Here is a 23,337-nt window from a genome sequence, read left to right on the forward strand (position 1 = left end):
AATAATTAATAATTTTCATATGTATATTATTTAATTTTATTTTTTTTTTTTTTTTTTTTTTTTTTTTTTTTTTTTTTTTTTTTTTTTTTTTTTTTTTTTTTTTTTATATTTTAATATTTATATTATTTAATTTACTCATATAATGCCAAAATCATATAAATACATAAGTTTTGAACAATATCAGAGGTCAGCAACGGTCTTTCCTCTATAATACTAAGATAATATGGGAATATTTTCAGCATTTTTTCCCTTATACATTTATACATATAATAATTAATCATTTTCATATGTATATTATTTAATTTACTCATATTATTGCCAAAATCATATAAATACATAAGTTTTGAACAATATCAGAGGTCAGCAACGGTCTTTCCTCTATAATACTAAGATAATGTGGGAATATTTCATCATTTTTTCCTTTATACATTTATACATATAATATTTAATCATTTTATATGTATATTATTTAATTTACTCATATAATTGCCAAAATCATATAAATACATAAGTTTTGAACAATATCAGAGGTCGGCAACGGTCTTTCCTCTATAATACTAAGATAATATGGGAATATTTCAGCATTTTTTCCCTTATACATATAATAATTAATCATTTTCATATGTATATTATTTAATTTACTCGTATAATTGCCAAAATCCTATGAAGACATAAGAGAATACAATATGAGAGGTCGGCGCAACCATAATATAGTAGTTGATGACGAGGTGTTTGGCAACTTGATACAATTCTTTAAAAAGTCTTTATATTAATTATATGATAGGGACAATATCATATGCGTCACTAAATTGATGACGAGGTGTTTGGCAACGTGACACAAATCATTAAAGTCTTTATATTAATTATATGATAGAGACAATATCATATGCGTCACTAAATTGATGACGAGGTATTTGGCAACTTGATAGAATTCTTTAAAGTCTTTATATCAAAAATTATATGATAGGGACAATATCATATGCGTCACTAAATTGATGACGAGGTGTTTGGCAACTTGACACAATTCATTAAAGTCTTTATATTAATTATATGATAGAGACAATATCATATGCGTCACTAAATTGATGACGAGGTATTTGGCAACTTGATATAATTCTTTAAAGTCTTTATATCAAATATTATATGATAGGGACAATATCATATGCGTCACTAAATTGATGACGAGGTGTTTGGCAACTTGACACAATTCATTAAAGTCTTTATATTAATTATATGATAGGGACAATATCATATGCGTCACTAAATTGATGACGAGGTATTTGGCAACTTGATACAATTCTTTAAAGTTTTTATATCAAAAATTATATGATAGGGACAATATCATATGCGTCACTAAATTGATGACGAGGTGTTTGGCAACTTGACACAATTCATTAAAGTCTTTATATTAATTATATGATAGGGACAATATCATATGCGTCACTAAATTGATGACGAGGTATTTGGCAACTTGATACAATTCTTTAAAGTTTTTATATCAAAAATTATATGATAGGGACAATATCATATGCGTCACTAAATTGATGACGAGGTGTTTGGCAACTTGACACAATTCATTAAAGTCTTTATATTAATTATATGATAGGACAATATCATATGCGTCACTAAATTGATGACGAGGTATTTGGCAACTTGATATAATTCTTTAAAGTCTTTATATCAAAAATTATATGATAGGGACAATATCATATGCGTCACTAAATTGATGACGAGGTGTTTGGCAACTTGACACAATTCATTAAAGTCTTTATATTAATTATATGATAGGGACAATATCATATGCGTCACTAAATTGATGACGAGGTATTTGGCAACGTGATAGAATTCTTTAAAGTCTTTATATCAAAAATTATATGATAGGGACAATATCATATGCGTCACTAAATTGATGACGAGGTGTTTGTTTGGCTACAGGAAAAATCATTTATTTATCGAATCATCAAGCAAAGGATAAGCTTCAGTGGATCGCAGTATGGCAGCTGCTCAACCACTTACAACACCTTGCCTGTTACAAAAGTCGTTTACAATTGATTCTAGGCTTTGTCATTGTATTAAATAATGCTTTTATATGTAACTAGCGCGGCATCAGGTGATCGAAGATCCTCCTAATTTACTATGTTACAAATTACATTGGCATCACATCCATTGTCGTTTATAAAATAAATTATAAACTTTAAATGGTTTAGAAGCCATACAATGCAAATTGCCCCTTATTTATCATTGCAGTCCAGCACGGATACGACCTTAGAGGCGTTCAGGCATAATCCAACGGACGTAGCGTCATACCACTGTTCGCTCGAACAAGTATTGTGCCATTGGTCCGTACCTGCGGTTCCTCTCGTACTACGCAGGAATGCTGTCGCAACAACGTTTTGTCATTAGTAGGGTAAAACTAACCTGTCTCACGACGGTCTAAACCCAGCTCACGTTCCCTTGCATGGGTGAACAATCCAACGCTTGGTGAATTTTGCTTCACAATGATAGGAAGAGCCGACATCGAAGGATCAAAAAGCGACGTCGCTATGAACGCTTGGCCGCCACAAGCCAGTTATCCCTATGGTAACTTTTCTGACACCTCTTGTTAAAAACTCTTTAAACCAAAAGGATCGATAGGCCGAGCTTTTGCTGTCCCTGTGTGTACTGAACACCGAGATCAAGTCAGCATTTGCCCTTTTGCTCTATGTGTGGTTTCTGTCCGCACTGAGCTGGCCTTGGGACACCTCCGTTATTATTTGAGAGATGTACCGCCCCAGTCAAACTCCCTACCTGGCAATGTCCTTGAATTGGATCATACCTGAGTAATTGGAGTTATACCAAATTTTCAAATCAAAAATACATAAATGCATCGTTTTATTAAAGAATTTGTTTGCGATTATATAACAAACTCGTGATACTTTGATCAAGAAGCTTGCATCAAAACCCAATACCATAAGATATAATAAATATATCCGTATAATGGCTAGGAAATGATACACGTTCCATTTAATCAAGTAAGTAAGGAAACAATAAGAGTAGTGGTATTTCATTGACGATACCAAACCGAGGTCTAATATCTCCCACTTATTCTACACCTCTTATGTCTCCTTACACTGCCAGATTAGAGTCAAGCTCAAAAGGGTCTTCTTTCCCCGCTAATTATTCCAAGCCCGTTCCCTTGGCTGTGGTTTCGCTAGATAGTAGATAGGGACAGTAGGAATCTCGTTAATCCATTCATGCGCGTCACTAATTAGATGACGAGGCATTTGGCTACCTTAAGAGAGTCATAGTTACTCCCGCCGTTGACCCGCGCTTACTTGAATTTCTTCACTTTGACATTCAGAGCACTGGGCAGAAATCACATTGTGTCAACACCCGCTAGGGCCATCACAATGCTTTGTTTTAATTAGACAGTCGGATTCCCCAAGTCCGTGCCAGTTCTGAATTGATTGTTAATTGATAATCGTTATAATTGATAAGAACTAATTGGTTTAACCCAAATAGTATTCTTAAAAATTTTAGCAAGAAAGTTCCACAATTGGCTACGTAACTAAACTATCCGGGGAACAAGTAACTAACATAAATGCTAGAAACTCTATTTACCCAGAACGAGCACATAAACCATGTTATTGTTTCCCAATCAAGCCCGACTATCTCAATCTTCAGAGCCAATCCTTATCCCGAAGTTACGGATCTAATTTGCCGACTTCCCTTACCTACATTATTCTATCGACTAGAGACTCTTCACCTTGGAGACCAGCTGCGGATATTGGTACGGCCTGTTGAGAAGTTTGCGTGTCCCCACCATAAATTTTCAAGGTCCGAGGAGAAAATATCGACACAACAGTATATGTCATGCTCTTCTAGCCCATCTACCATATCTCTCTGCGAAAGACTTCCATGGTAGTACGGCTATAAAACAGAAAAGAAAACTCTTCCGATATCTCTCGACGGCTTCTTTATGGTCGTTCCTGTTGCCAGGATGAGCACGAGGCCCATATTTAATAACAAACGGATACTCAACAGGTTACGGAATTGGAACCGTATTCCCTTTCGTTCAAAATTATTCAAGTGTATTATATTCGCTTTGTTTATATAGTTAGGCATTTTTGTTTTACTTGAAAATTTTCGGCTTTCGCCTTGAACTTAGGACCGACTAACTCGTGATCAACCACTGTTCACACGAAACCCTTCTCCACTTCAGTCCTCCAAGGTCTCATTCGATTATTTGCTACTACCACCAAGATCTGTACCAATGGCAGCTCCATGCAGGCTTACGCCAAACACTTCTACGCATACCATTGTACCTTCCTACTCACTAAAGTTTCAAAATTTATATCACAAGTAATATAAATCATCTACTTTAGCGGTAATGTATAGGTATACAACTTAAGCGCCATCCATTTTAAGGGCTAGTTGCTTCGGCAGGTGAGTTGTTACACACTCCTTAGCGGATTTCGACTTCCATGATCACCGTCCTGCTGTTTTAAGCAACCAACGCCTTTCATGGTATCTGCATGAGTTGTTAATTTGGGCACCGTAACATTACGTTTGGTTCATCCCACAGCGCCAGTTCTGCTTACCAAAAGTGGCCCACTGGGCACATTATATCATAACCTTGAACTTCATATCAAGAAAGTTAAGGTTCTTACCCATTTAAAGTTTGAGAATAGGTTAAGATCGTTTCGACCCTAAGGCCTCTAATCATTCGCTTTACCAGATAAGATTATTTTATATAATATTAAAATGCACCAGCTATCCTGAGGGAAACTTCGGAAGGAACCAGCTACTAGATGGTTCGATTGGTCTTTCGCCCCTATACTCAATTCTGACAATCGATTTGCACGTCAGAACTGTTTCGGTCTTCCATCAGGGTTTCCCCTGACTTCAACCTGATCAAGTATAGTTCACCATCTTTCGGGTCACAGCATATATGCTCAAGGTACGTTCCAGTTAGAGGCATAAATAATATAAATATACATTATACATAACTATATAGAACGCCCCGGGATTGTGTTAATTAGCTATAAATAGCTAAAAAACTAATCCCATTATTAGTCAAGTTAATTACGCTATTAGGTTTACATCCCAATAACTTGCACATATGTTAGACTCCTTGGTCCGTGTTTCAAGACGGGTCCCGAAGGTATCCTGAATCTTTCGCATTGTTAATCATACAAGAGCATATAATAAACACAAAAATCAATGATAATTATGCCATTATATAATTCCGAAAAATTAACGCTCTGTAATAATATAAATCTATCAGCACTTTATCAAATTAATAACATTTATTCTGTGTTAAAATGCAAGCAATTTAATTGGAATAAACTATAAGTTATATTTTATGATAAATTTGGGATATGCTAATAGATTACAATGTCCTTATATGGAAAAAATGCACATTATTCTTAATAATATTATTTAAATATTACAATTTTAATGATGAATTTTCCATAACGGATATTCAGGTTCATCGGGCTTAACCTCTAAGCAGTTTCACGTACTGTTTAACTCTCTATTCAGAGTTCTTTTCAACTTTCCCTCACGGTACTTGTTTACTATCGGTCTCATGGTTATATTTAGTTTTAGATGGAGTTTACCACCCACTTAGTGCTGCACTATCAAGCAACACGACTCTTTGGAAACATCATCTAGTAATCATTAACGTTATACGGGCCTGGCACCCTCTATGGGTAAATGGCCTCATTTAAGAAGGACTTAAATCATTAATTTCTCATACTAGAATATTGACGCTCCATACACTGCATCTCACATTTGCCATATAGACAAAGTGACTTAGTGCTGAACTGTTTTCTTTTCGCTCGCCGCTACTAAGAAAATCCTTGTTAGTTTCTTTTCCTCCCCTAATTAATATGCTTAAATTCAGGGGGTAGTCCCATATGAGTTGAGGTTGTATATATAACTATTTTTTGCCATAAATTCTTTATATATAAATGATAAAACAATCAATTAAATTCGTTATAAATAGTTCCAATAGTTCTTGTAAGCAAAGTTATTTTTTATCCATTTAACGAACCAACGAAGAATAATAACAAAACCAAGATTTTTCTTTTTCCGAATCATTAATAAGAGACAATTCTAGATGAAAAATATTTCAATTTTTTATGCTAGACATTTCTCAGTATTATTTGATTGAAAAAGAAAATATTTCTCTTCGTTTTTCACATTCAAATGTGAGATAATGTTTTTCATTTCTTTTTTAATATTATGAATAAAATCATTATTTAATCCAATAATATACCATATGCTTATAAAAAATTTATAAACAACTTAATTAGCATAGTCTTACAACCCTCAACCATATGTAGTCCAAGCAGCACTATAAAATTAATTAAAGTACATAACAGCATGGACTGCGATATGCGTTCAAAATGTCGATGTTCATGTGTCCTGCAGTTCACACGATGACGCACAGTTTGCTGCGTTCTTCATCGACCCATGAGCCGAGTGATCCACCGCTTAGAGTTTTATAATTCATTTTTATATAATATCAATATTGTTTTTATTGAAAGAAATTAAAAATACACCATTTTACTGGCATATATCAATTCCTTCAATAAATTTATTTTTATACCTAAAAATAAATGTTGCGATATGTCTTAGTTTCATATAAGCATTATGTATCATAAAAATCTGGTTATGGTTTGCTATTTTGGGTGACACATACTGCAAAATTTATATAAAACATTAACCTGATGGATGACAGGTACAAACATTGTATATTTTAGGTTGTTGCATTAGCCAACGTATGCTCATAACATAGATGAACAATACATATTCGCAACGCGTGTATATTATGGTCCATATACACACACACTTATTTTGAATACCACATTCAAAATTATTTTAATTTTAATTCGACTTCTACTTTCAAATTTTGTTCAGTTTCTTCGATTTCCATTTTCGAGAATTTGTTTTTATAGGAAACGCCATTGTTGTAGTAGGTACTGCCACAAATACGCACAACAACATTAATAATGTTAAAGTCTTTTTATGAGGTTGCCAAGCCCCACATATAAAATAAAAGCCATCTTCATTTTATTTTGACTTTAACTTTTGATTCCGTGGAATCATTTTGTAATATTTTTATTTTGGTAAATTGTATTTATTTGTATTATAACAAATGTTTATTAACGATAAGGATATTATACAATAATGATCCTTCCGCAGGTTCACCTACGGAAACCTTGTTACGACTTTTACTTCCTCTAAATAATCAAGTTCGGTCAACTTTTGCGAAACAACCGTAACACGCAAGGCGTCACAGTGATCACGTCCGGAGACCTCACTAAATAATTCAATCGGTAGTAGCGACGGGCGGTGTGTACAAAGGGCAGGGACGTAATCAATGCGAGTTAATGACTCACACTTACTGGGAATTCCAAGTTCATGTGAACAGTTTCAGTTCACAATCCCAAGCATGAAAGTGGTTCAGCGGTTTACCCGGACCTCTCGGTCTAGGAAATACACGTTGATACTTTCATTGTAGCGCGCGTGCAGCCCAGGACATCTAAGGGCATCACAGACCTGTTATTGCTCAATCTCATTATTGCTAGACGCAATTTGTCCATTTAAGAAGCTAGTGTCCTTATAATGGGACAAACCAACAGGTACGGCTCCACTTACATAAACACATTCAAACACAATAAACATTTTACTGCCACCATGAATGAAGGCTACATAAGCTTCAGCACCATAATCCTGAAGATATCTATTTAATATATTTGAGTCTCGTTCGTTATCGGAATTAACCAGACAAATCACTCCACGAACTAAGAACGGCCATGCACCACCACCCATAGATTCGAGAAAGAGCTATCAATCTGTCTTACACACTTATGTTCGGACCTGGTAAGTTTTCCCGTGTTGAGTCAAATTAAGCCGCAGGCTCCACTCCTGGTGGTGCCCTTCCGTCAATTCCTTTAAGTTTCAGCTTTGCAACCATACTTCCCCCGGAGCCCAAAAGCTTTGGTTTCCCGGGAAGCGACTGAGAGAGCCATAAAAGTAGCTACACCCAATTGCTAGCTGGCATCGTTTATGGTTAGAACTAGGGCGGTATCTGATCGCCTTCGAACCTCTAACTTTCGTTCTTGATTAATGAAAACATCTTTGGCAAATGCTTTCGCTTAAGTTAGTCTTACGACGGTCCAAGAATTTCACCTCTCGCGTCGTAATACTAATGCCCCCAAACTGCTTCTATTAATCATTACCTCTTGATCTGAAAACCAATGAAAGCAGAACAGAGGTCTTATTTCATTATCCCATGCACAGAATATTCAGGCATTTGAAGCCTGCTTTAAGCACTCTAATTTGTTCAAAGTAATAGTACCGGCCCACAATAACACTCGTTTAAGAGCACTAGTGCAGGTTTTTAAATAGGAGGAACATATGAAAAAATACAAGTATTTAATCACATATAAGAACTCCACCGGTAATACGCTTACATACATAAAGGTATAGTACTAACCACAATTGTAAGTTGTACTACCCGTATGAAGCACAAGTTCAACTACGAACGTTTTAACCGCAACAACTTTAATATACGCTATTGGAGCTGGAATTACCGCGGCTGCTGGCACCAGACTTGCCCTCCAATTGGTCCTTGTTAAAGGATTTAAAGTGTACTCATTCCAATTACAGGGCCTCGGATATGAGTCCTGTATTGTTATTTTTCGTCACTACCTCCCCGAGCTGGGAGTGGGTAATTTACGCGCCTGCTGCCTTCCTTAGATGTGGTAGCCGTTTCTCAGGCTCCCTCTCCGGAATCGAACCCTGATTCCCCGTTACCCGTTGCAACCATGGTAGTCCTAGATACTACCATCAAAAGTTGATAGGGCAGACATTTGAAAGATCTGTCGTCGGTACAAGACCATACGATCTGCATGTTATCTAGAGTTCAACCAATATAACGATCTTGCGATCGCTTGGTTTTAGCCTAATAAAAGCACATGTCCCATAAGGTTCATGTTTTAATTGCATGTATTAGCTCTAGAATTACCACAGTTATCCAAGTAACTGTTAACGATCTAAGGAACCATAACTGATATAATGAGCCTTTTGCGGTTTCACTTTTAATTCGTGTGTACTTAGACATGCATGGCTTAATCTTTGAGACAAGCATATAACTACTGGCAGGATCAACCAGAATAATGTTTTTCCTTCATATTCCATTCATATATTTTGAATCGAAATAAGCAATATAATAGATATATAGATATATAGATTTTTCACTTTATATAATTCCATGATTTTTATTATATTGAATAAAATTCAATATTTCGCCTTTGGGTAAAATTTTAAATATATAAGTAAAAAAATCCATTCGATTACGGCCATTTTTATATAGCATTCGTAATCCATATTTTCATTTTTAATTTATACTTGTTTTACCAATATAACAAGAATTTCATCTAATTATTGTAATATATATATTTCTATAATTTTATCTTTTTATACATACATATTTCATTATAAAATATCATTTTATTTCCAACATACATAATTATTGTATCCACACATGTACAATTTTTGTTTAACCAATATAAATATTAAGTTAAATCATTTGCATTTTGAAGATAAATTTAAAATTTATCTCTTTTCATATATATCTCTGGTAATATATAACATAAAACCAAGCGCATATGATAATATTTCCACATTTAATATATAATTTTATATTTCTTTCATAAGAATCCATATTTGTATTATACCGTAACGATATAATAATCCAACTATACGGCAGGTAATAAATTAATATTTGCCTGCCTCCAAAAATTAACGATAATATATGGAAACGATTTGTTATTCTATATATAATAGAAACTTGACTTTTGTTTCAACGATATTATCTATAAAGCGTATATTCCTATTATCCGCGGAGCCAAGTCCCGTGTTCTATAGAACTGAGAAACAAATTTGTACGGATAATAATATACTTTATTGTATGTAACCAATATAAACATAATCCGAAATAAATATTTCGAATAATGCGGGAGGTCGGCAACCACTGCCTACCTATAGTAGTTTTTGAACCCGCTGTCCTCAAAGCGGGTATTTTCAATTCCGTTTGCCACCCAACATACGGGCTATTCTCTTATATATTAAGAGATTATAGGAACATTTCATTTTTTTTCCATTATTCATATATAATATGATTATTTTTTCCCTTATACATATAATAATTAATCATTTTCATATGTATATTATTTAATTTACTCATATTATTGCCAAAATCATATGAATACATAAGTTTTGAACAATATGAGAGGTCGGCAACCACTGCCTACCTATAGTAGTTTTTGAACCCTCTGTCGTAATTCCGGTCGTTTACACTACTATACCCTCTCACTATAATGGCTTTTCTCTATAATACTAAGAGAATGTGGGATATTTTCAGCATTTTTTCCCTTATACATATAATAATTAATCATTTTCATATGTATATTATTTAATTTACTCATATTATTGCCAAAATCATATGAATACATAAGTTTTGAACAATATGAGAGGTCGGCAACCACTGCCTACCTATAGTAGTTTTTGAACCCTCTGTCGTAATTCCGGTCGTTTACACTACTATACCCTCTCACTATAATGGCTTTTCTCTATAATACTAAGAGAATGTGGGATATTTTCAGATTTTTTCCCTTATACATATAATAATTAATCATTTTCATATGTATATTATTTAATTTACTCATATTATTGCCAAAATCATATGAATACATAAGTTTTGAACAATATGAGAGGTCGGCAACCACTGCCTACCTATAGTAGTTTTTGAACCCTCTGTCGTAATTCCGGTCGTTTACACTACTATACCCTCTCACTATAATGGCTTTTCTCTATATACTAAGAGAATGTGGGATATTTCAGCATTTTTTCCCCTATACATATAATAATTAATAATTTTCATATGTATATTATTTAATTTACTCATATAATTGCCAAAATCATATGAATACATAAGTTTTGAACAATATGAGAGGTCGGCAACCACTGCCTACCTATAGTAGTTTTTGAACCCTCTGTCGTAATTCCGGTCGTTTACACTACTATACCCTCTCACTATAATGGCTTTTCTCTATAATACTAAGAGAATGTGGGAATATTTCAGCATTTTTTCCCCTATACATATAATAATTAATAATTTTCATATGTATATTATTTAATTTACTCATATAATTGCCAAAATCATATAAATACATAAGTTTTGAACAATATCAGAGGTCAGCAACGGTCTTTCCTCTATAATACTAAGATAATATGGGAATATTTTCAGCATTTTTTCCCTTATACATTTATACATATAATAATTAATCATTTTCATATGTATATTATTTAATTTACTCATATTATTGCCAAAATCATATAAATACATAAGTTTTGAACAATATCAGAGGTCAGCAACGGTCTTTCCTCTATAATACTAAGATAATGTGGGAATATTTCATCATTTTTTCCTTTATACATTTATACATATAATATTTAATCATTTTATATGTATATTATTTAATTTACTCATATAATTGCCAAAATCATATAAATACATAAGTTTTGAACAATATCAGAGGTCGGCAACGGTCTTTCCTCTATAATACTAAGATAATATGGGAATATTTCAGCATTTTTTCCCTTATACATATAATAATTAATCATTTTCATATGTATATTATTTAATTTACTCGTATAATTGCCAAAATCCTATGAAGACATAAGAGAATACAATATGAGAGGTCGGCGCAACCATAATATAGTAGTTGATGACGAGGTGTTTGGCAACTTGATACAATTCTTTAAAAAGTCTTTATATTAATTATATGATAGGGACAATATCATATGCGTCACTAAATTGATGACGAGGTGTTTGGCAACGTGACACAAATCATTAAAGTCTTTATATTAATTATATGATAGAGACAATATCATATGCGTCACTAAATTGATGACGAGGTATTTGGCAACTTGATAGAATTCTTTAAAGTCTTTATATCAAAAATTATATGATAGGGACAATATCATATGCGTCACTAAATTGATGACGAGGTGTTTGGCAACTTGACACAATTCATTAAAGTCTTTATATTAATTATATGATAGAGACAATATCATATGCGTCACTAAATTGATGACGAGGTATTTGGCAACTTGATATAATTCTTTAAAGTCTTTATATCAAATATTATATGATAGGGACAATATCATATGCGTCACTAAATTGATGACGAGGTGTTTGGCAACTTGACACAATTCATTAAAGTCTTTATATTAATTATATGATAGGGACAATATCATATGCGTCACTAAATTGATGACGAGGTATTTGGCAACTTGATACAATTCTTTAAAGTTTTTATATCAAAAATTATATGATAGGGACAATATCATATGCGTCACTAAATTGATGACGAGGTGTTTGGCAACTTGACACAATTCATTAAAGTCTTTATATTAATTATATGATAGGACAATATCATATGCGTCACTAAATTGATGACGAGGTATTTGGCAACTTGATACAATTCTTTAAAGTTTTTATATCAAAAATTATATGATAGGGACAATATCATATGCGTCACTAAATTGATGACGAGGTTTGGCAACTTGACACAATTCATTAAAGTCTTTATATTATTATATGATAGGACATATCATATGCGTCACTAATTGATCGTCGCGATCGAACACTCGACGAGTGCAGACGTGCCTGCGGATCGACAGCAAATTGTTAGCAAATTGTTCACAGTTGTAAGTCCCGTTACTTGTGCCCAGCCACTTCGCGTCGCGTGATCTTGTCGCGCGTTTTGATTGGCCCAGCCAACGTACCTAACGGTAGTTCGCACTAACACCATCGCACACCCGAGTGTGCGTGTTATCAGCGCAAAAAACCCAGTGCTCGAAGCAGCGGTATAATTGCAAAGCAGCAGCCACGTGCTGCCTGGCTCACCGGCTTACGGTGCCCAGCTTCCCCCCCCCCCCCCCTCCTCACTCCTTATCAACTTTGGAGAAGATGGACTGGCAGGCCCCCCCGCGCACCCACAAGCTTGGAACAACACCACGCAAAAAGGCTCTGAGAACACGCAAGAGCAGCTCCAGCAGCGAGGGAAGCACCTCGCATACAGAGCCGGGCGAGATAAAGCGAAAACCGGCAAAGAAAGCACAGGGAGAGGAGCTGGAAGATAAGCCAAGCACTAGCGCAGCTCTGCGCAAGAAGCTCGCCAACAACGCCTTCGCTTTACTCTCGACCGAAGAAGACGAGTACGACCAAGAGAGCTCTGATGACGAACCCGGACCTAAAGACGATTCCAAGCCCAAGACCCCCGAGAAACCAAAGCCCACCCCGAAGACCATCAAGCCACCTCCGATTTTTATCCCCGATGTGACCAACATCTCGGCACTCGTCAAGATGATCACGACTCTTGTAGGCCCGAAGAACAATTTTACCTACAAGACCGTGAATGGCAACAACGTACGTGTCATGATGCCGGACAAAGAGTCCTATACAGCTCTGCGTCTCCAACTTGTGGCCCAAAACAAGAGGCATCGGACTTTCCAGCCGAAAGATGAACGTGCATACAAGGTTGTCATCAAAGGACTCCACCACTCCACCGATCGTGAGGAAATCATTGAAGACCTTCGCAGACAAGGGCACGCTGTTAGAGATCTGCACAATCCCATTGGCAGAAGAACTAAAGAACCGCTGGGAATATTCTTCGCCAACCTGGAGCCTTCCAGCAACAACAAAGACGTCTACCAAGTCAAGCGGATCTGCAGGTCGGTAGTAACCATTGAACCGCCGCAGAAGTTCAACGACGTGCCTCAATGCTTCAGGTGCCAAGGATTCGGTCATACACAGCGTTACTGCTTCCTGGAATACCGATGTGTAAAGTGTGGAGGCCCTCACGAATCGAGGGCATGTGAGAAGAGGGAGGACGACAAAGCGTGCTGCTTCCACTGCCAGGCGGACCATCCTGCGTCTTTCAAGGGATGCCCTGCATACAAAAGGGCCAAAGCACTCGCTGCTCCGAAAACAAGGCCCGTCGCTAATGCTAACAAGGCGCCGCCCGTGGCATCACCAAACGTCACCTCTGGCAGGAGCTACCGAGACGCCCTCAACGGAGTGCACGCAGCACCGCAGAATCCCACAACCCCAGTCCAAACCCAAACAGAAACCCCACACTCCGGTCAGATAGAAGCGATGTTCGCTCGCATGGAAGGAATGATGGAAAGGATGATGGAGCGCATGTTCACCCAGATGACACAGCTGGTGGCCACCATTCTCAACAGCAAGTCATGCAACTAAAGCTCCACCTAGTCGTCTGGAATGCGAACGGCCTGCAGAACAGCAAGGCCATAGTCGAGCACCATCTGAAGACCCACCAGATCGATATCCTACTCGTAGCCGAAACCCACTTCTCCCCCAGATCCCACTTTAATATCAGCGGATATGACCTCATCCATGCAGACCATCCTTCTGGCAGAGCACGCGGTGGAGCAGCCATCCTCATCAGGAGCGGTATTCAATACCTAGAGCTGCCCGCGTTTCAGCAAGACTGGGCACAATGTCCTGTCATCAGGATTGTCAGCCCGCAAGGAGATTTAGACATTGGAGCGGTCTACTTTCCCCCCAGATACCGCATAACAGCATCTCACCTCAGTGAGTTCTTCGAGCATTTTGGGCCCCGCTTCATAGCAGCTGGAGATTATAACGCCAAACATTCTTGGTGGGGATCGCGCGCCAACAACCCCAAAGGGAAAACTCTGTTTGGGTACCTGCAACGCCACCGACTGGACTGCCACTCCACTGGCGAGCCCACTCACTGGCCAACGAATCCCCTCAAGACTCCAGACCTACTGGACTTTGCTGTGTCGAAAGGCATAGGGCATGCGAAGATCAGCTGCACAACAAATGCTGATCTCCTGTCAGACCACTGTGCAATAAACGTGCTAATCAACACGCCAGTCCTCAGGAAAACCCCGCTCAGAAGGCTCACTGGAAAATATACCGACGCCGCCAAGTTCGCGTCCTGGATGCTCTCCACCGTCAATCCGAACCCCATCCTCAACACACCCAGGAACATTGATGAAGCTATCGGGAATCTCACCAGGCAGATGCAAAACGCTGCGGAATTCGCAAGCCCACCGCCACCAAAGACTGCGAGAACACCTAGCAGGGACCTCCACCTCTGGTCCCCGGAAATTGCGGCACTCGTGACTGAGAAGAGGCGTCTCAGGAGAGTTTGGTTCTTGACGCGCAATCCAAGAGACAAAACAGCGCTCAATCACGCCACAAAGGAGTTGAAGGACAAGATCTCCAGCCTACGCCAGGACTCCTTCCTCAGATTCCTCGAGGAACTCTCTCCCGGGGACCCAGACCACAATCTGTGGAACGTCACCCGCCACATTAAACGACCAGCCAAAAAGGTTTCCGCAGTGCGCAAAGCAGATGGATCCTGGTGCCGTTCGGATGCTGAAAGAGCAGAAGCTTTCGCCGAACACCTTTACAACGCCTTCTCTCCGTTCGACTGCTGCACTGCCGAAGAACATGCTGAAACAGCCCGGTTTCTCAATAGCCCAAGCTCTCCCGGTCCCCCGTTGGAACCAGTCGACCCTGAGGAAGTTGCGCAGGAGATTGCTCTACTGAAGAACAACAAATCTCCAGGCCTGGATCGTATAGATGCGGCGGCCCTAAAAATGCTCCCATTCCGCTGCACACAAATGCTGGCCAGCATTTACAACAGCTGCTTCCGGCTAGGGTACTTCCCGGAAGAGTGGAAAAGAGCAGAGGTTATTGTCCTCCTCAAGCCTGGTAAGCCTGAAGCCAATCTCGCCTCCTATCGTCCGATTAGTTTGCTGGCAATCCTCTCCAAAATACTCGAAAGAGTATTTTTGCGCAGAGTATTGCCAGTACTGGATGAGGCTGGTTTGATCCCCGATCACCAGTTTGGCTTCAGGCGCTCCCACGGAACACCAGAGCAATGCCACCGGCTAGTCGAACGGATCCTCGAGGCATTCGAGCAAAAGAAATACTGCTGCGCTGTAATGCTCGACGTGAAGCAGGCATTCGACAGAGTTTGGCATCCTGGACTCCTCCATAAACTCAAATCCTACCTCCCAAGCCCCCATTTTACCCTCCTCAAATCCTACACTGAGGGAAGAGCATTCCAAGTCAGATGCGGAAGTGCAATAAGCCTACCCAGACTGATCAGAGCTGGAGTTCCGCAAGGCAGTGTGCTCGGACCAATACTGTACACCCTTTACACCGCAGACCTTCCCATAATCCCCTCCAGGAACCTAACTATAGCGACTTATGCAGATGACACGGCTTTCCTCGCCTCCTCATCCGACCCACGAGAAGCCTCCGAAACAATCCAAAGGCAAATGGACGCGCTACATCCCTGGCTCAGCAGGTGGAACATCGTAGTGAACGCGGAAAAATCTACCCAAACAACATTTGCACTAAGGAGAGGAGACTGCCCACCGGTCACGCTAAACGGAGTCATCATTCCCAACGCACCCGCACCCAAGTACCTAGGACTTACCCTGGACCGCAGGCTCACTTGGCGTCCCCACATCGTCAGCAAACGCATACAGGCCGATGCGCGTCTGAGGCAGATGCATTGGCTTATTGGGAGAGGGTCCAAGCTAAGGCAGAACCACAAAATCCTGGTGTACAAGGCAATTCTCAAGCCCATCTGGACCTACGGGATACAGCTATGGGGCACGGCAAGCCACACGAATCGCCTGCGTATACAGCGGTTCCAGAATAGGTGCTTGAGAATTGCCTGTAATGCGCATCCCTACCACGAGAATGTCGCCATACATAGGGAACTTGGAATCCCACAAGTCGCTGATGAAATCTCCAGGCTCAGCGAGAGATACCTGAAAAGGCTCGAAAACCACCCTAACCACCTCGCCACCAACCTGTTAGACAATAGCCAAACAAGCAGACGTCTCATGAGGAGACACCCTCTCGATCTTCCACAACAATAGACAACACATATAAAACCCGCCACAAATACATGTACAATAGTATCCCTTAAGCTAATGTTCCCCCGCAAAACCATTTAATTATTGTCCACTAGGACAGATTTTAAATAAATAAACGCACGCTAAAAAAAAAAAAAAAAAAAAAAAAAAAAAAAAAAAAAAAAAAAAAAAAAAAAAAAAAAAAAACTAAATTGATGACGAGGTGTTTGGCAACTTGACACAATTCATTAAAGTCTTTATATTAATTATATGATAGGGACAATATCATATGCGTCACTAAATTGATGACGAGGTATTTGGCAACTTGATACAATTCTTTAAAGTCTTTATATCAAAAATTATATGATAGGGACAATATCATATGCGTCACTAAATTGATGACGAGGTGTTTGGCAACTTGACACAATTCATTAAAGTCTTTATATTAATTATATGATAGAGACAATATCATATGCGTCACTAAATTGATGACGAGGTATTTGGCAACTTGATACAATTCTTTAAAGTTTTATATCAAAAATTATATGATAGGGACAATATCATATGCGTCACTAAATTGATGACGAGGTGTTTGGCAACTTGACACAATTCATTAAAGTCTTTATATTAATTATATGATAGGGACAATATCATATGCGTCACTAAATTGATGACGAGGTATTTGGCAACTTGATACAATTCTTTAAAGTTTTTATATCAAAAATTATATGATAGGGACAATATCATATGCGTCACTAAATTGATGACGAGGTGTTTGGCAACTTGACACAATTCATTAAAGTCTTTATATTAATTATATGATAGGGACAATATCATATGCGTCACTAAATTGATGACGAGGTATTTGGCAACTTGATACAATTCTTTAAAGTTTTTATATCAAAAATTATATGATAGGGACAATATCATATGCGTCACTAAATTGATGACGAGGTGTTTGGCAACTTGACACAATTCATTAAAGTCTTTATATTAATTATATGATAGGGACAATATCATATGCGTCACTAAATTGATGACGAGGTATTTGGCAACGTGATAGAATTCTTTAAAGTCTTTATATCAAAAATTATACGATAGGGACAATATCATATGCGTCACTAAATTGATGACGAGGTATTTGGCAACTTGATATAATTCTTTAAAGTCTTTATATCAAAAATTATATGATAGGGACAATATCATATGCGTCACTAAATTGATGACGAGGTGTTTGTTTGGCTACAGGAAAAATCATTTATTTATCGAATCATCAAGCAAAGGATAAGCTTCAGTGGATCGCAGTATGGCAGCTGCTCAACCACTTACAACACCTTGCCTGTTACAAAAGTCGTTTACAATTGATTCTAGGCTTTGTCATTGTATTAAATAATGCTTTTATATGTAACTAGCGCGGCATCAGGTGATCGAAGATCCTCCTAATTTACTATGTTACAAATTACATTGGCATCACATCCATTGTCGTTTATAAAATAAATTATAAACTTTAAATGGTTTAGAAGCCATACAATGCAAATTGCCCCTTATTTATCATTGCAGTCCAGCACGGATACGACCTTAGAGGCGTTCAGGCATAATCCAACGGACGTAGCGTCATACCACTGTTCGCTCGAACAAGTATTGTGCCATTGGTCCGTACCTGCGGTTCCTCTCGTACTACGCAGGAATGCTGTCGCAACAACGTTTTGTCATTAGTAGGGTAAAACTAACCTGTCTCACGACGGTCTAAACCCAGCTCACGTTCCCTTGCATGGGTGAACAATCCAACGCTTGGTGAATTTTGCTTCACAATGATAGGAAGAGCCGACATCGAAGGATCAAAAAGCGACGTCGCTATGAACGCTTGGCCGCCACAAGCCAGTTATCCCTATGGTAACTTTTCTGACACCTCTTGTTAAAAACTCTTTAAACCAAAAGGATCGATAGGCCGAGCTTTTGCTGTCCCTGTGTGTACTGAACACCGAGATCAAGTCAGCATTTGCCCTTTTGCTCTATGTGTGGTTTCTGTCCGCACTGAGCTGGCCTTGGGACACCTCCGTTATTATTTGAGAGATGTACCGCCCCAGTCAAACTCCCTACCTGGCAATGTCCTTGAATTGGATCATACCTGAGTAATTGGAGTTATACCAAATTTTCAAATCAAAAATACATAAATGCATCGTTTTATTAAAGAATTTGTTTGCGATTATATAACAAACTCGTGATACTTTGATCAAGAAGCTTGCATCAAAACCCAATACCATAAGATATAATAAATATATCCGTATAATGGCTAGGAAATGATACACGTTCCATTTAATCAAGTAAGTAAGGAAACAATAAGAGTAGTGGTATTTCATTGACGATACCAAACCGAGGTCTAATATCTCCCACTTATTCTACACCTCTTATGTCTCCTTACACTGCCAGATTAGAGTCAAGCTCAAAAGGGTCTTCTTTCCCCGCTAATTATTCCAAGCCCGTTCCCTTGGCTGTGGTTTCGCTAGATAGTAGATAGGGACAGTAGGAATCTCGTTAATCCATTCATGCGCGTCACTAATTAGATGACGAGGCATTTGGCTACCTTAAGAGAGTCATAGTTACTCCCGCCGTTGACCCGCGCTTACTTGAATTTCTTCACTTTGACATTCAGAGCACTGGGCAGAAATCACATTGTGTCAACACCCGCTAGGGCCATCACAATGCTTTGTTTTAATTAGACAGTCGGATTCCCCAAGTCCGTGCCAGTTCTGAATTGATTGTTAATTGATAATCGTTATAATTGATAAGAACTAATTGGTTTAACCCAAATAGTATTCTTAAAAATTTTAGCAAGAAAGTTCCACAATTGGCTACGTAACTAAACTATCCGGGGAACAAGTAACTAACATAAATGCTAGAAACTCTATTTACCCAGAACGAGCACATAAACCATGTTATTGTTTCCCAATCAAGCCCGACTATCTCAATCTTCAGAGCCAATCCTTATCCCGAAGTTACGGATCTAATTTGCCGACTTCCCTTACCTACATTATTCTATCGACTAGAGACTCTTCACCTTGGAGACCAGCTGCGGATATTGGTACGGCCTGTTGAGAAGTTTGCGTGTCCCCACCATAAATTTTCAAGGTCCGAGGAGAAAATATCGACACAACAGTATATGTCATGCTCTTCTAGCCCATCTACCATATCTCTCTGCGAAAGACTTCCATGGTAGTACGGCTATAAAACAGAAAAGAAAACTCTTCCGATATCTCTCGACGGCTTCTTTATGGTCGTTCCTGTTGCCAGGATGAGCACGAGGCCCATATTTAATAACAAACGGATACTCAACAGGTTACGGAATTGGAACCGTATTCCCTTTCGTTCAAAATTATTCAAGTGTATTATATTCGCTTTGTTTATATAGTTAGGCATTTTTGTTTTACTTGAAAATTTTCGGCTTTCGCCTTGAACTTAGGACCGACTAACTCGTGATCAACCACTGTTCACACGAAACCCTTCTCCACTTCAGTCCTCCAAGGTCTCATTCGATTATTTGCTACTACCACCAAGATCTGTACCAATGGCAGCTCCATGCAGGCTTACGCCAAACACTTCTACGCATACCATTGTACCTTCCTACTCACTAAAGTTTCAAAATTTATATCACAAGTAATATAAATCATCTACTTTAGCGGTAATGTATAGGTATACAACTTAAGCGCCATCCATTTTAAGGGCTAGTTGCTTCGGCAGGTGAGTTGTTACACACTCCTTAGCGGATTTCGACTTCCATGATCACCGTCCTGCTGTTTTAAGCAACCAACGCCTTTCATGGTATCTGCATGAGTTGTTAATTTGGGCACCGTAACATTACGTTTGGTTCATCCCACAGCGCCAGTTCTGCTTACCAAAAGTGGCCCACTGGGCACATTATATCATAACCTTGAACTTCATATCAAGAAAGTTAAGGTTCTTACCCATTTAAAGTTTGAGAATAGGTTAAGATCGTTTCGACCCTAAGGCCTCTAATCATTCGCTTTACCAGATAAGATTATTTTATATAATATTAAAATGCACCAGCTATCCTGAGGGAAACTTCGGAAGGAACCAGCTACTAGATGGTTCGATTGGTCTTTCGCCCCTATACTCAATTCTGACAATCGATTTGCACGTCAGAACTGTTTCGGTCTTCCATCAGGGTTTCCCCTGACTTCAACCTGATCAAGTATAGTTCACCATCTTTCGGGTCACAGCATATATGCTCAAGGTACGTTCCAGTTAGAGGCATAAATAATATAAATATACATTATACATAACTATATAGAACGCCCCGGGATTGTGTTAATTAGCTATAAATAGCTAAAAAACTAATCCCATTATTAGTCAAGTTAATTACGCTATTAGGTTTACATCCCAATAACTTGCACATATGTTAGACTCCTTGGTCCGTGTTTCAAGACGGGTCCCGAAGGTATCCTGAATCTTTCGCATTGTTAATCATACAAGAGCATATAATAAACACAAAAATCAATGATAATTATGCCATTATATAATTCCGAAAAATTAACGCTCTGTAATAATATAAATCTATCAGCACTTTATCAAATTAATAACATTTATTCTGTGTTAAAATGCAAGCAATTTAATTGGAATAAACTATAAGTTATATTTTATGATAAATTTGGGATATGCTAATAGATTACAATGTCCTTATATGGAAAAAATGCACATTATTCTTAATAATATTATTTAAATATTACAATTTTAATGATGAATTTTCCATAACGGATATTCAGGTTCATCGGGCTTAACCTCTAAGCAGTTTCACGTACTGTTTAACTCTCTATTCAGAGTTCTTTTCAACTTTCCCTCACGGTACTTGTTTACTATCGGTCTCATGGTTATATTTAGTTTTAGATGGAGTTTACCACCCACTTAGTGCTGCACTATCAAGCAACACGACTCTTTGGAAACATCATCTAGTAATCATTAACGTTATACGGGCCTGGCACCCTCTATGGGTAAATGGCCTCATTTAAGAAGGACTTAAATCATTAATTTCTCATACTAGAATATTGACGCTCCATACACTGCATCTCACATTTGCCATATAGACAAAGTGACTTAGTGCTGAACTGTTTTCTTTTCGCTCGCCGCTACTAAGAAAATCCTTGTTAGTTTCTTTTCCTCCCCTAATTAATATGCTTAAATTCAGGGGGTAGTCCCATATGAGTTGAGGTTGTATATATAACTATTTTTTGCCATAAATTCTTTATATATAAATGATAAAACAATCAATTAAATTCGTTATAAATAGTTCCAATAGTTCTTGTAAGCAAAGTTATTTTTTATCCATTTAACGAACCAACGAAGAATAATAACAAAACCAAGATTTTTCTTTTTCCGAATCATTAATAAGAGACAATTCTAGATGAAAAATATTTCAATTTTTATGCTAGACATTTCTCAGTATTATTTGATTGAAAAAGAAAATATTTCTCTTCGTTTTTCACATTCAAATGTGAGATAATGTTTTTCATTTCTTTTTTAATATTATGAATAAAATCATTATTTAATCCAATAATATACCATATGCTTATAAAAAATTTATAAACAACTTAATTAGCATAGTCTTACAACCCTCAACCATATGTAGTCCAAGCAGCACTATAAAATTAATTAAAGTACATAACAGCATGGACTGCGATATGCGTTCAAAATGTCGATGTTCATGTGTCCTGCAGTTCACACGATGACGCACAGTTTGCTGCGTTCTTCATCGACCCATGAGCCGAGTGATCCACCGCTTAGAGTTTTATAATTCATTTTTATATAATTCAATATTGTTTTTATTGAAAGAAATTAAAAATACACCATTTTACTGGCATATATCAATTCCTTCAATAAATTTATTTTTATACCTAAAATAAATGTTGCGATATGTCTTAGTTTCATATAAGCATTATGTATCATAAAAATCTGGTTATGGTTTGCTATTTTGGGTGACACATACTGCAAATTTATATAAAACATTAACCTGATGGATGACAGGTACAACTTGTATATTTTAGGTTGTTGCATTAGCCAACGTATGCTCATAATAGATGAACATACATATTCGCAACGCGTGTATATTTATGGTCCATATACACACACACTTATTTTGAATACCACATTCAAAATTATTTTAATTTTAATTCGACTTCTACTTTCAAATTTTGTTCAGTTCTTCATTTCCATTTTTCGAATTTGTTTTTATAGGAAACGTGTTGTAGTAGGTACTGCCACAATACGCACAACAACATTAATAATGTTAAAGTCTTTTTATGAGGTTGCCAAGCCCCACATATAAATAAAAGCCAT

The 23,337-nt window shown here is 37.6% G+C and overlaps 5 non-coding genes across 5 annotated transcripts; all 5 read right to left on the bottom strand.

Annotated features, from left to right (window-relative positions):
* Positions 1 to 1,952: 1,952 nt before the first annotated feature.
* On the bottom strand, positions 1,953 to 5,914 carry LOC117149129. The gene has a single exon (XR_004460056.1). It is a non-coding gene; the product is annotated as a large subunit ribosomal RNA (ribosomal RNA).
* A 395-nt stretch (positions 5,915 to 6,309) lies between these two features.
* On the bottom strand, positions 6,310 to 6,488 carry LOC117149135. The gene has a single exon (XR_004460061.1). It is a non-coding gene; the product is annotated as a 5.8S ribosomal RNA (ribosomal RNA).
* Positions 6,489 to 7,174: 686 nt separating this feature from the next.
* On the bottom strand, positions 7,175 to 9,169 carry LOC117149126. Its single transcript, XR_004460053.1, has one exon. It is a non-coding gene; the product is annotated as a small subunit ribosomal RNA (ribosomal RNA).
* Positions 9,170 to 18,254: 9,085 nt separating this feature from the next.
* On the bottom strand, positions 18,255 to 22,216 carry LOC117149130. The gene has a single exon (XR_004460057.1). It is a non-coding gene; the product is annotated as a large subunit ribosomal RNA (ribosomal RNA).
* Positions 22,217 to 22,610: 394 nt separating this feature from the next.
* LOC117149136 lies at positions 22,611 to 22,789 on the bottom strand. The gene has a single exon (XR_004460062.1). It is a non-coding gene; the product is annotated as a 5.8S ribosomal RNA (ribosomal RNA).
* Positions 22,790 to 23,337: the final 548 nt, after the last annotated feature.

Source organism: Drosophila mauritiana, unplaced genomic scaffold, assembly GCF_004382145.1.
Source record: "Drosophila mauritiana strain mau12 unplaced genomic scaffold, ASM438214v1 U_16, whole genome shotgun sequence".
In the NCBI taxonomy this organism is placed as follows: Eukaryota; Metazoa; Arthropoda; class Insecta; order Diptera; family Drosophilidae; genus Drosophila; species Drosophila mauritiana.